This window comes from Haemaphysalis longicornis, unplaced genomic scaffold (genome assembly GCF_048455015.1).
Source record: "Haemaphysalis longicornis isolate Haplotype H1 unplaced genomic scaffold, Haemaphysalis longicornis Haplotype H1 scaffold_8, whole genome shotgun sequence".
Taxonomy (NCBI): Eukaryota; Metazoa; Arthropoda; class Arachnida; order Ixodida; family Ixodidae; genus Haemaphysalis; species Haemaphysalis longicornis.
The window spans coordinates 173,010,995-173,023,788 of record NW_027526445.1 but is presented as its reverse complement, the minus strand read 5'-3'; the positions used below and the strand labels follow the sequence as shown (position 1 = coordinate 173,023,788).

At 48.9% G+C, this 12,794-nt stretch overlaps 1 pseudogene; it reads right to left on the bottom strand.

Annotated features, from left to right (window-relative positions):
• Positions 1–284: 284 nt before the first annotated feature.
• LOC144148580 (Y-box-binding protein 3 pseudogene) lies at positions 285–902 on the bottom strand (annotated as a pseudogene).
• Positions 903–12,794: the final 11,892 nt, after the last annotated feature.

The window sequence follows — 12,794 nt, the reverse complement described above, 5'->3', positions numbered from 1 at the left end:
CTCAATGATGCGCCCGATTTTCCACATAAAAGCGTTGTCCTGCACGATGACAACGCCGCCAATTCGGAGCCGGGAGGGAACAGCTGGTAGAGTATGGTGAGCAGAGCGAAGAAGCAGCAAGTACTCTTTTCTCCATCGCTTCCATAGCTGGCTGATTGCTGGCTTCCATCGCTTTTCTCCATCGCTTCCATAGCTGGCTGATCGCTTCCACGAGGCTGACGAATTGACCTCGTTGGTTGAGTCGTCGTCTGAGGTCGTTGGCCGTGATGCTCTGCATGAGATGATCAGTTGTCGACGGCAGACATACAAGACGTTTCCCGACGAGGAAATGCGATGGAGTTGTAGCGCCAGGGACGGAAGCGGCGTCCAGGAGGCGGCGGCGACTGCGGTGGCCGCTGCAGCCGCTGCGAGTCCGCAGTAACGTACCCGTCGCCGTCGTCACGGGCCCCAGATACACGGCGTCGCGGCGCGCGGCAAGCGTAAAAGCGGGGTTGAAAGCGGCGCCGGTCGGCCGCGTAGGGGCTTCCCTGCGCGGGCTCGCCGTCAGGCCCGGTAACGTGGACCGCTTCGCAGCCCTTCCCGCCGACGACGACGTCGAACTCCACCGTTTCTCCCTCGCCGACGCTGCGCATGATCTTTTGCGGGTTGTTGCGCGTGATGGCAGTATGGTACACAAAGATGTCCTCGTGGGTGTCGTTGCGGTTGATGAAGCCGTAGCCATTCTTGACGTTGAACCACTTCACGGTGCGCAGCACGAGCTCGGCCAGCACGGGCTTCTTCTTGCCGGGATCGCCCATCGCGGGGGTCTTGGCGCTGACGTTGGAATCGGGTCGCTCGCACCGAGCACTTTTAGAGTATGTTCCCTGGATGACCCAACCAAAAACTGTCTCCACGGTGCACATGCTGTCCGTTAAACGTTTGATACGTCCTGTGACCAGCTTCCAGTAATTGTCAGAGCCCACTAAGACGCTAATAGTGGGATTCTGATCCTTGCAATCTTGAGGCTCGTCCGCGATGACCAAGTTTCGGCTACGGAGTATGGAAACTAGAGCAGGTTCCATAGGTGAACTTCTTACAGTGCATACCTCCGGAACCTCCAGAGCATCGAGGGCTACTTCTTTCGACTCGAAACGACCAGTCAGCGTGACGTTCCATTTCCGGCAGCTGTACCAACGCGAACGCTGAGAGTCGCCGAACGTGAATACCGTAAGGTCCTCAACGCCGGTGAATAGAAGCTCTAGCTTGTTCGCCAAGTAGCTGCGCACAAACATTCACCGGCTGCCGGTGTCAAAAAGAAGGCGGACCAAGACACGGTCAGCAGTGCCACATGCCCATAACGTAGCCGTTTCTAGCAAGACAGACGACGTGAAATTGCCACAAGCAGAAGCAGTTGTGGCCGGCTCTTGTGGAGTCGCCATTTGCCGATTCATGCTCCCAAAAGGTGCTGGTTGTACGGGGACCACTGAGTTAGGCCGCGTCCACACGTCGCAGAGAACCGACAAGTGGCGTCGCGCACAATGGCGACACCAAAGCCACGTGGGACGGCAGCAGCTGCGTGCCAAGTGCCCTGGCTTGCCGCATCGGAAGCAACAACGCTTCCTTCCAAGTCTTCGTCGCTTCTCTTCTCCCGACAGCTTAGCTTGGCAATCCTCGGTTCCGTGATCTGGCGCTTCGCAGAGTGGACATGCTCGCGGCTCTGACGACGATGAGCCGGTAGCCAAAGCCAGGGCGGATGGAAGCTCAGGAAAGACGTTAGCGCCCGCTTGCCGCTCCACCGATGCCGCGTTAGAAGTGGCTCTTTTCTGCGTCACCTTGCTTTCCTCCCTGCTCTCCACCTGAATCTGCAGGAACCGCAGTACTCGTTTGACCTCGTTGCCTCGTGACCTTGGGGTGGTGGAGTCATCAGCTGCAGCCTCCTTCATGCGTTGCCTGTAAAGCACTGCCAGATCCTCAGGCAGTGCGCGCATGAGGACGCGATGGAGGATTACTGCGTACTCCGATGCAGGAACTCCCAGGCTCTCGAGTCAACTTGTCCTAAACAGGATCTGTTCATATAGGTCACGAAGCCGCGAGACCTGCGCTGAGCTTTCGATGGGGGCAATGGCGAGGAGGCTATCAATGTGGTCATCCACGAGAACATCCGTTCGGCCAAAAAGATCTGTCAGCACCTTGATCGCGACCTCGTAATTGCTTTCGGTCAGGCGTATCCACTCAACTGCCCTCTTGGCGTCCCCGCTCAGGTACGTCTTCAAATACTTAAATTTTTCTATATTAGGCAGTTCCAGATGGGTGTGAATAGTCGCCTGGTAGTGCTCCCAAAAACCTTGCAACTCACGAAGCACGCCGGAGAAGACGGGAATCTGAAGCTTCGGCAAGGCAACCCTCTGAGTAGAAGAGCGGAAGCTGCCGTGAGGCGGGGCTTCCTGGTCGAATTCGCCGTTAATGCCAGCAGAAGTGCCACGTGATTGGTCGCTCGGTGGGAACACTCCAGGCTGGCCGACGTCTGTAGGTGTGACACTCTTGGTCTTCAGCATGAACCGAAGCTTGGTGATCACGTGGCGAATATTGTCGTGCCACTCTAACGCACCTGCTATCTCGTCTTCGTACTCCTGATCGTCAAGAAGTTCATCAATCTTCGCGTCCAGCTCGGTCAAGACGGCATTCTTTTCCTCGAGTTCTTCGATGGCTGCTTGTAAGTCTGAGGCGTCCGAATCGGTATCTTGTAGGAGCTCGTTGGCCGAAGCCAAAAGACGTGTAGCGGCACCGCGAAAAACACCCCGACGACGGCGCAACTTCTCCATGGTCAGCGCAGACGGATGTCGATCTTCTCCCGGGTTCTCGGCACCAGAAATCATATAACGTGAAGAGAGAACGACATCCGCGTCTTAGTGCATGGGATCTCAACGAACACTGCTTTATTCTCTTCTTTTACTCGCTCGCTCACCTCGCGCGTGTCCCCGCGTCCACCTCCTCTTCCTCTTCGCCTGCTGCCCGAGAGGGGTGCCGGTTCCCGCGAGGGAGATTCAAAAATGCCTATAAGATCTTCTGCTTACTCTAGCCTATTCCTTGCCGAAAGGAAGGTATTTGATAGGCTTCCGGTGAAGAAGGTTTTCTTTAGGGGGTCATGGAGGGAAGGGCGTGTTTTTATACAGCTAGCATGCTGGGCTCCACTTGGAAGGCCAAACGTTTACTTTGCTGAAGGTGCACATAGACCGACAACTGTCCATTTTCGTTATCAGTAAGGATGGAACGGGGGATATCATCCGTCTTGCATTGCTCCTGGAGAACCGGACGACGATGCATGAAACAGATAACACGTCGAGTTTGATGCACCCTTGTAATGTTTTTCTGATGTTATATTCGACGTCGTGGATTCAAAATCGACATTGGATTTCCATTGATCCATTGATTGACAGTTTGTAGGGTTTAACGCGCCGACGCAACGCAAGGCAATGAGGCGCGCCCTGGTGGAGGGCTCCGCATTGAGTTGGACCACCTGGGGATGATTAGCGTGCGCCGAAATGCTGTACACACAGGCGTTTTTACTTTACGCCTCTATCAAAAAAGTGGCCGCCGCGGCAGGAAACCGTACCCACGTCCTCATGATTAGCAGCACAACGCCGAAGCAACTGAGCCACCGCAGTGGAGTCATTGAATTTATGGTTCTCGAGACTTCGTGTTCGATCATAAATTTCACTTACTCACCCCAGGCTTCCGCCTTGCGCAACCAATTGTGAAATGCTTACTGTTACATGTATGGAACATCATATTCGGAACGAAGACTGATATGTAAAACACGTGCGATCCAGTTAGTAGCTCTGCAGTGGAATGTGTACTCACACAGACGGAATACCCCGCGTCGAAACATCGCGCAACGTCTGATATCCTCATCATCACCAGCCTATCTACGCCCACTGCAGGGCAAAGGCCTCTCCCATTAATCTCCAATTATCACGGTCCTGTGCTAACGATGACCAATTTATCCCCGCAACCTTCTTGATCTCATTGAACCTCTTTCTGCCGCCCCCTGCCCCACATTCCTTCTCTAGGATCCACTTCCTTACACTTACCTCTGTTACCACCTCTTATGACTACGGCAATTTACGTTTGATATATTTGCAAACAAAACCTCATCCTCTGTGGATGTGAAAAAATGTAATTGCGTTTTCTTTTGAAGTAAAACATCCAGATCTTGAGAAAGTTGTGCCCGCATAGACGCTGTCCTAGCGTCTCTCTTCTTGGCTTCGTGTTATTACGGCCTATATTTGAATTCCCCAATGCGAGTTCAACCGAATAAATTCTTCATTATTTTTCCCCGTGTGGCAGAATTGTTGTACAATCTTGTACATCGTTTTAAAAGCAAGCAAAGGCGACTAATTTGCTGCTTCACCCGGGCTGCAAAAACAGGTAGTCCTTTAAGCTGTTCAGCATGTTTCCAAGAACACCGACACGTCCAATCACAAAGCATTTCGTAACGCCATGCTGTGTATTAGGCTCTCTGCAGAATAAAGAAAACGAATCAGCAGTGCTGCGTATGAAAAAGTCATACGTTATTAAAAAGCCACAAGATGGTTTGCTCTGTGTATATAGGAACGAAACTCTCCCTGGCGATTGTCGATGATTCCACTGTACTCAAGAACGCATCTATGGCGGCGGTTGATAATTTTTTCCAAGACCATTTTTTTCGTTGGTCATCAGTAGCGCGATTCCGCCTCATCAGTGCCATCCAGCTTTATTTAGAGCCTACGGGAGCTGCACTCTCTTCCACTCCATGTACCCAACGCTTGATCGAACGCAAGCACCGCAAACGTGCAACCGAAGTTCCCGTCAAAGTAGTACCGGAGAAAAGCGCATGAAGGGAAACCATCGCGACAGCCTCGGCTTAACGTCACCGCGAGCCACTGTGCCAGCAGTGGCCCGGGTCCAGGGCACCTACCCAGTCACATCGCCATTACGCCATTAATTGGGTGTGTGCTTATTATGTCACTCACGACGGTAACAATCCCGCACCGCTTCCCTCCTCTACTCTCGTGCTCTTCGCACGTTCTCATAAGTGCGAGGTCATAAGTGCCTCTGTGTAATAAAGTTAAACGTTTAGCAAACATCTTTTTACCGGTGTTATATATAACTGTTCACTAGTAAGAATATATAACAGCAAATTTGTCTACAACCCCCAGTTTTGGCGCCCACGTAACCAAATACTCAGGGACTTGTTTTCATATTACGGAAATATGCATGGCATACTAAGAAAATGTCATACGGCCTCTGTATTGCCATATGTATTTTATTATACGAAACAAAATGTGGTGTAAGCACCGCCTTTGTGTTTGAAGGCGAAGAAGTGTTTAGGGTGATCGTAAGATGGTTTTGTAGACCGGTTTTTCAACAGTGTTGGTTTGCCAGTAAAGCATGACCACATGCTGAGATAGTATCGTTAAAGCGTATCCAAGTCCAACAAAAAATACAAGTATTCTTTATTCCAAAGACTTGGTGTTTGATTGTGCCCTCCGCGCTTGCCCAGCAGCAAACGATGCTTTATTCATTCCAAAATAAGGCATTGTAGGCCCAAATGTTTATTCTCTCGCCAACTCGGATTTACCTTGACGTCATCAATGAGCCATCCAGAGCGCGGACTCAAACCTAAATATAGCATGCGGACCAGGGCTGCTATCATCTGAGAAAAACCATTTGGTTATAATGTTTATATCATGCTTTTATAAATGGCGCTACGATACCGCTACACCACTAGTGATCACAGTTTTTTAATGAGTGCACTTCTCTACTTGCCGTATATTTGTTCAAGTTAGTAGTAATAGTTTCTAAAAACATGAGCTATCGCACGACAAGCATGGTAACTTCAGTAGTTTTGCCGTTTATGGAAGTCTACAACTGTCGTGTTAGACAAGCTCAAACCGTCTGACATGATTTAGGTAGCGTCATCCGCGAGAGTGCTGCACTAACTGGGCCCATTCTCCGCAATCCATAAGGATAGAAAGGGCAATGTTACCTGTCTTGCATTGCTCCTGCAGAACCGGACGACGATACATGAAATGCGGATAGCACGTCGAGCTTGATGCAACTTTGTAATATTCTGCTGATGTTATATTCGAAGCCATGGATTCAAAATCGGAACTGTATTTGCATTGATTGATTGACTGTAGGGTTTAACGCGCCGACGCAACGCAGGCGATCAGGCGGGCCATAGTGGAGGCATGAGGTTTAGTTTCGAACTTCTACGGATCCTGAACATGCGCCGAAATCTTGCACACACGGGGCGTTTTTGCCTTTCGCCTCGATCTGAAAAGCGGCCGCCGAGGCCGGGAATCGAACCCACGTCCTCATGCTCAGCAGCACGACGTCGAAGCCACTGAGCCACAGCGGCTGGAAGCATTGGATTTTTAGTTCTCAAGACTTCGTATTCGATCATAAATTCCACTTACTCACCACAGCGTTTCCGCTATTGACAACAAAATGTGAAATGCATACTGTTACATGTATAGAGCATCAAATTCGGATCGAAGACTGATATGTAAAACACATGCGATCCAGTTTGTAGTTCTGCAGTGGAAAGTGTGCTCTCACAGATGGAATACCCCTTGTCGGAACATCACGCAATGTCTGATATCATCATCATCACCAGTCTATATACGCCCACAACAGGACAAAGGCCTCTCCTATTAATCTCAAATTATCCCGGTCCTGTGATAACTGTGACCAGTTTAGCCCCGCAACCTTCTTGATCTCATTTGCCCATCTGACTTTCTGCCGCCCCCCTGCCATGCTTTCCTTTTCTAGGATCCACTCTCTTATCCTTATCTCGGTTGCCACCTCTCATGAATACGGCAATTAACGTCTCATATATTTGGAAACAAAACCTCCTCTTATGTATATTTGACAAATATTCTTTACGTTTTGTTTTGAAGTGAAACATTCTGATTTTGATAATGTTGTGCCCGCATGGACGCTGTGCAAGCATCCCTCTTCTGGAGGGCGTGTTCACACTCCCTTTAGTTGCCTACCCCCATGCGACATCAGCCGAATAAGTGCTTCATTCACCTTCACTGCACGGCAGAATCGCTCTACACTCTCGTACTATGTTTTAAAATCAAAAGAGGTGAATAATATGCTGCTGCATCCGCGATGCAAAAATGGTTATCCTATCAGCAGTTAAGCATGTTTCCCTGAACACAAACACGTTGCCGATCACAAAGAATGCCATAACGCCATGCTGTGTCATAGGCTCTCTGCAGATCAAAGAAAGCGAATAAGCTGTGCTACGTGTGTCAAAAGTCATCCGTGATTATAAAGCCACGAGAAGGTTTGTTCTGCGTATCTAGGCCCGAAACTCTCGGTGGCGATTGTCGATGATTCCACTGTACCCAAGAACGCACATTATGGCGGTGGTTGAAAATTTTTTCAAAGACCAATTATTTCGTTGGTCATCAGTAGCGTGATCCCGCCGCATAAGTGCAACCCCCTTCTTTTGGCGCCTACACGGAGCTGCACACTCTTAACATTCCATGTACCCAACGCATGATCGCATGCAGGCACCGCAAACGTGGAACCGAAGTTCCCGTCAAAGTAGTACGGGAGAAAAGCGCATGAAGGGAAACCATCGCCACAGCCTCGGCTTGACGTCACCGCGAGCGACTGTGCCAGCAGTGGCGCGGGGGCAAGGCACCTATCCGTCACATCGCCTTTACGCCATTCATTGGCTGTGTGCTTATTACGTAACTTAGGACGGTAACAATCCAGCTCCGCTTCCCTCCTCCACTCTCCTGCTCTTCGCACGTTGTCCGGCTGGTTCACATAAGAACTGCAGCCAGTCTATGCCGACGTGGCACTTGAATTGGTGTGATGCGACATTAAATCACAATAGCACTTTTGAGAGAAAAAAATTTATAAGAATCCAGCTCAGCTATTCAGGCTGAGGCACTCAACGTTCGTAGACAGCGCTGCCGGGCAACACAGCATGAAAAATAGTTGCCCATGACCTACATAAGCAGTTGTTGCTCCAGGGAGCACTGACCCATCGCCGCTACAAGATGGTACAGTGGTACCGTAAGATGGTGTAACGTTAAGGAGGAACACAAAGAGAGACCTACCTGGTATGCACGTGCACGTGCCATTGGACTCACACCTCGCCTCGATAAAAGGCTGTCCGGGGAAATGCTTCGCACACGACAAGTTACTGCAGACTGCCTCGGTACACTCTGAGGGGATCAAAAGCAGCAGATAATATCATATTCTCACCAATGTGTATGCGTTTCGTTTTATGACAAATAGTGTCAAAAGGTCTACGACAACAATAACAGTAACCTAACATTACTTGAACCTTTGGCTAAAAATTGTATGCCCGAAAATAAAAGGCACATATACGACACTTTGTTCGGGGCAAAAGAGCATTCACATTGTTGTGGTCTTCATGAGGTACAGTAGATGTAATCAGAATACCAGTTATTTTAGCGGAGCATAGCAAGACGAAACAAAAATCCAACAATTCAGCTATTATATTTACATGCGTGTGAGTGTGTGTGTGTGTGTGTGTGTGTGTGTGTGTGCGTGCGTGCGTGCGTGCGTGCGTATAATTTGTGGGTGTGTGCACTGGCAATTTTTATAAGATCGGTTATTCTTCAATTTCCTTTACTTTTTCGTTAGTTTTGCTGAAAACAGCGAGTTCTGCATATTTATTTATCAAGCTTAATGATTGTAGTTCCTCAAACCTGTTTTGCTGGTGTTATGCTGACTCACGGACGCAGACAATGTCGTGTACAAACATGAGATGGCGCAATCATTCCCCCGTTTTCCGAAACCCTACGTATTCTCAGTCAAGTGTCCAAATTACTTACGCCAGATGTTCAGTGAACGGCTTCGGCTAGCTGGTGTTTATCTGCGGTTCTACCTTTCTGGTCGGGACATTTTCACTTTTTAGGATTGTCCTGTCCCTAGATCACTTATATAAGTCGTCTACGAGTCTTATGTAGGTCTCCCCTATTTCGTACTCGCTGAATTGTTTAGCACTCCTAAGGTCTCTACTTATTGAGATGCGTGTTATTCTATACATACCAACTTTGAAACTGGGGCTGTTGTGCTGCCCATCCGTTTCTTGGGTATTCACTAAATTAAATCGCATCCTACGGTTAAGATTTGGTAGGCTGTGCCATTCCGAGATCACGGGGTGATGCAGACCTTTCTTTAACTTAAGGTCCCTGACTCGAGCGTCTCGACGTGACATTGCTCGCAAGCAACGTATAACCTTTTTAGGCTACCTCTGGCACAAACACTGCCAGAACTAAGCCCTTGGTGTGGGTGGAGAGAATCCTAATTTTGAACTAAGGATTCTTGCGTGAGCAGACAGGAAAACACCGGTTGAAAAACTCCAATGAAAGCAGAAGGTAATGTGTGCAGCTGTTTAAAGAAAACCTTTCATTGGCTTTCGAAGCTTTCACTCGTTTTATGGGAGGCTGCGTCTGCCGCCGCTGCTGCCGCTTGCTGCTGAAGCAGGTGGTCTTTTCCGGGTGCACCACTGCAAGCAACGCGGCTTCGCCTATTGCAGCAGCTGGACCGCAAAAGCGACTCGAAGGGGGTGTGCAACCAGAAAAGGTACACCACATAACGCAGGCCGATCCGCACCGCGCACAACGGCCCGGTTGGGGAAGCGACTGGCGCAGCGCGGTTCATGCTTGTATTTGGCTCTCAGTGCTGGGGACTGGTGGCGTCGATCTGGTGTAGCCTCCCTGGGTTTCACCCTTCGAGTCGTTTTGGTGGTCCGGCGGGTGGATAGGCGATAGCCACCGTTAGCTGTGCTAGGCTAAAAAAGCAGTAGTGCTCCCGGCAAGAAACCAGCGACTTCTGCAGCAAGCGGCAACAGCAGTAGAAGCCACCCATAAAACAAGGAGATGAGCCAGTACACAGCCGTTACGGCAACGTGGAAGTGACGTTGCAGCCGGCCTGCCGGCGGGGTGATCATTTGCCTCCTTTACTGTTCGACTGTCTGGGTTCATGTTCTTGAAAACTCAATTCCACAGACCCTGGTACGGCAATGGGTGGTTTTGTGTAGTCGCTATCATTCTTCTGCTCTCAGACTCTTTCGAAAGCCTCCCGAGTTTGATTGGCCCATTCAAGACGTAGTTGTAGAAGGTCGTTTAAGAAAAACCAGGAGGTGCTTGCCATTTCCCGTCAGCACCATCTTTTGCCGAAGAAAGTAAGCGGAATAGCGCATAATAAAGCCCAGCTTTCTTGGAATAAGTTGAGCGTGTTTGGTAGAAAGGGCAGTTTTCTACTTTAAACTTAACGTTTTAGCAGAGTACCGCTGAGGCCTCCCTTTTAGCAGGAAATGGGTGTAAGGGCTACGCTCCGCATTCGACCAGTTGGCGTCATTGTGGAATCCTTGTCCGCATCGGCAAAGCGCCAGCGTTAATTTCGAACTGGCTTTTACCTGACCATTATATTCAGACAATAAATTTCGGATGGGCTCTTCTGGCTTTGCAAAGTAATCGCAGATACCATGTGCACAACGAACTTGAGTGATAATAACAAGGTTTAGGCCGTACATACAGGTCATAAGTGCCTCTGTGTAATAAAGTAAAACGTTTAGCCAAGTTATTTTCTACCTGTGTTAAAAGTACTTGCTCACAATCAAGAAGATTTAACAGCAAAGCTGTCTACATCCTTCCGTTCTCGCGCCAGTGTAGACCGATAACTGAGGGACTTGTTTTCAGAGTACGGAAATATGCACAAATCAAACACAAAGTGTCATGCGGTCCCTATAGTTTCAAATGTAATATATTACCCCAAACAAAATGTCGTCCCAGCACTGCCACTGTGCTTAAATGTAAAGCAGAGTTTGAGGTGATTGTAAGCTCGGTTTTGTAAGCTGGTTCTCCAACACTGTTGGTTTACGTAGTAAAGCATGACCATCTGTGGAAATAGCATCATTAAAGGGTCCAGGAAGAAAAAATACAAGTTGGCCTAATTCCAAAAATTTGGTGTTTGAGTGTGCCCTCCGCGCTTGCCCCGCAGCAAACGATGCTTTATTCGATCCGAAATAAGGCATTGTAAGCCGAAATTGTTATTCTCCCGCCAACTCGCATGTGTCGTGACGTCGCCAATGAGCTATCCAGGGTGGGGCCGAAAAACTAAATATATTATCGGACCAATGTTGCTATCATCTGGCAAAGACCGTTTGCTTATAATGTTTATCTCCTACTTTTATAGATGGCGCTACACTACCGCTAAACCACTAGTGATCACACTTTTCTTAGGACAGAACTTCTATACTTGCCGTATATTTGTTCAAGTTGGTAGTAATAGTTTCCGAAAACATAAGCTATCGCATGACAAGCGTGGTTACTTAAGTAGTTTTTCCGTATATGTAAGTTGGCCAGTGTCGGGTAAGACAAGCCCTAATCGTCCGACCAATATGTTAGGTAGTGTCAGCCGCGCAAGTGCTGCACTAACTGGGTCACCCGCCGCAGAGGCTCAGTGGCTAAGGCGTTGCCCTGCTGAGCAAGGGGTCGCGGTTTCGATACCCGGCCGTGGCGGCCGCTTTTCTGATTTAGGCGATAAGCAAAAACGCCCGTGTGTAGGAGATTTCGATGCACGTTAAAGATCCCCAGGTGATCAAAATTACTCCCGAGCCCTCCACTACGGCGCGCCTTGTCGCCTGCGTTGTGACAGCGCGTTAAACCCTACAATCAAATCAAATCAAAAGCGCTGACTGGGTTCATTTTCCGTAATCCATAAGGATGGAAAGGGGAATATTATCCGCCTTGCACTGCTCCTGTAGAACATGACTACGATACATTAAATGCAGATAACACGTCGAACTTGATACACTCTTGCAATATTTTGCTGATATTATATTCGAAGTCGTAGATTCAAAATCGCCACTGGATTTCCATTGATTGATTGGTTGTAGGGTTTAACGCGCCGACGCAGCCCAGGTCATGAGGAGCGGCGTGAAGGGGGGTACGTATTCATCTGAACCATCCAGGGATCCATATCGTGCGCCAAAATGTTGTACACACGGGCATTTTTGCTTTTCGCCTCCACCCGAAAAGCGGCCGCCGCAGCCGGGAATCGAACCCACGTCCTCACGCTCAGCCGCACAACGCCGAAGCCACTCAGCCACCGCGGCTTGAGGCATTGGATTTATAGTTCTCGACACTACGTATTTCATCGTAAATTCTACTTACTTACCCCAGCGCTTCCGCTATACGCAACCAAATGTGAAATGCATACTGTTACATATATGGATCAACACATTCGGATCGAAGACTGATATGTAAAACACATGCGGTCCAGTTAGTATATCTGCATTGGAAAGTGTACACACTCTGATGGAATACCCAGCATCGAAACATCGCGCAACATCTGCTGTAATCATCATCACCAGCCTATTTACGCCCACTGCAGGGCAAAGGCTACTCCCATTAATCTCCAATTATCCCGGTGCTGTGCTAACTGCGACCAATTTAGTCCCGCACCCTCCGTGATCTTATCTGCCCATCTAACTTTTTGCCGCACCCTGCCATGCTCTCCTTCTCTAGGGATCCACTCTTTTACCCTCACCTCCATTACCACCTCCTCTAAATACGCCGATTAACGTCTAATATATTTGCAATCAAAACCTCCTCTTTTCTAATTTGAAAAATAATAATTATGTTTTCTTTTGAAGTAAAACGTCCACATCTTGTGCCCGCACTCTCTTCTAGGGGGCATGTTCTTACGGCCCTTTTTTAATTGCCCCATGCGAGTTCAACCGAATAAATTCTTCATTCACTTTCCTTGTG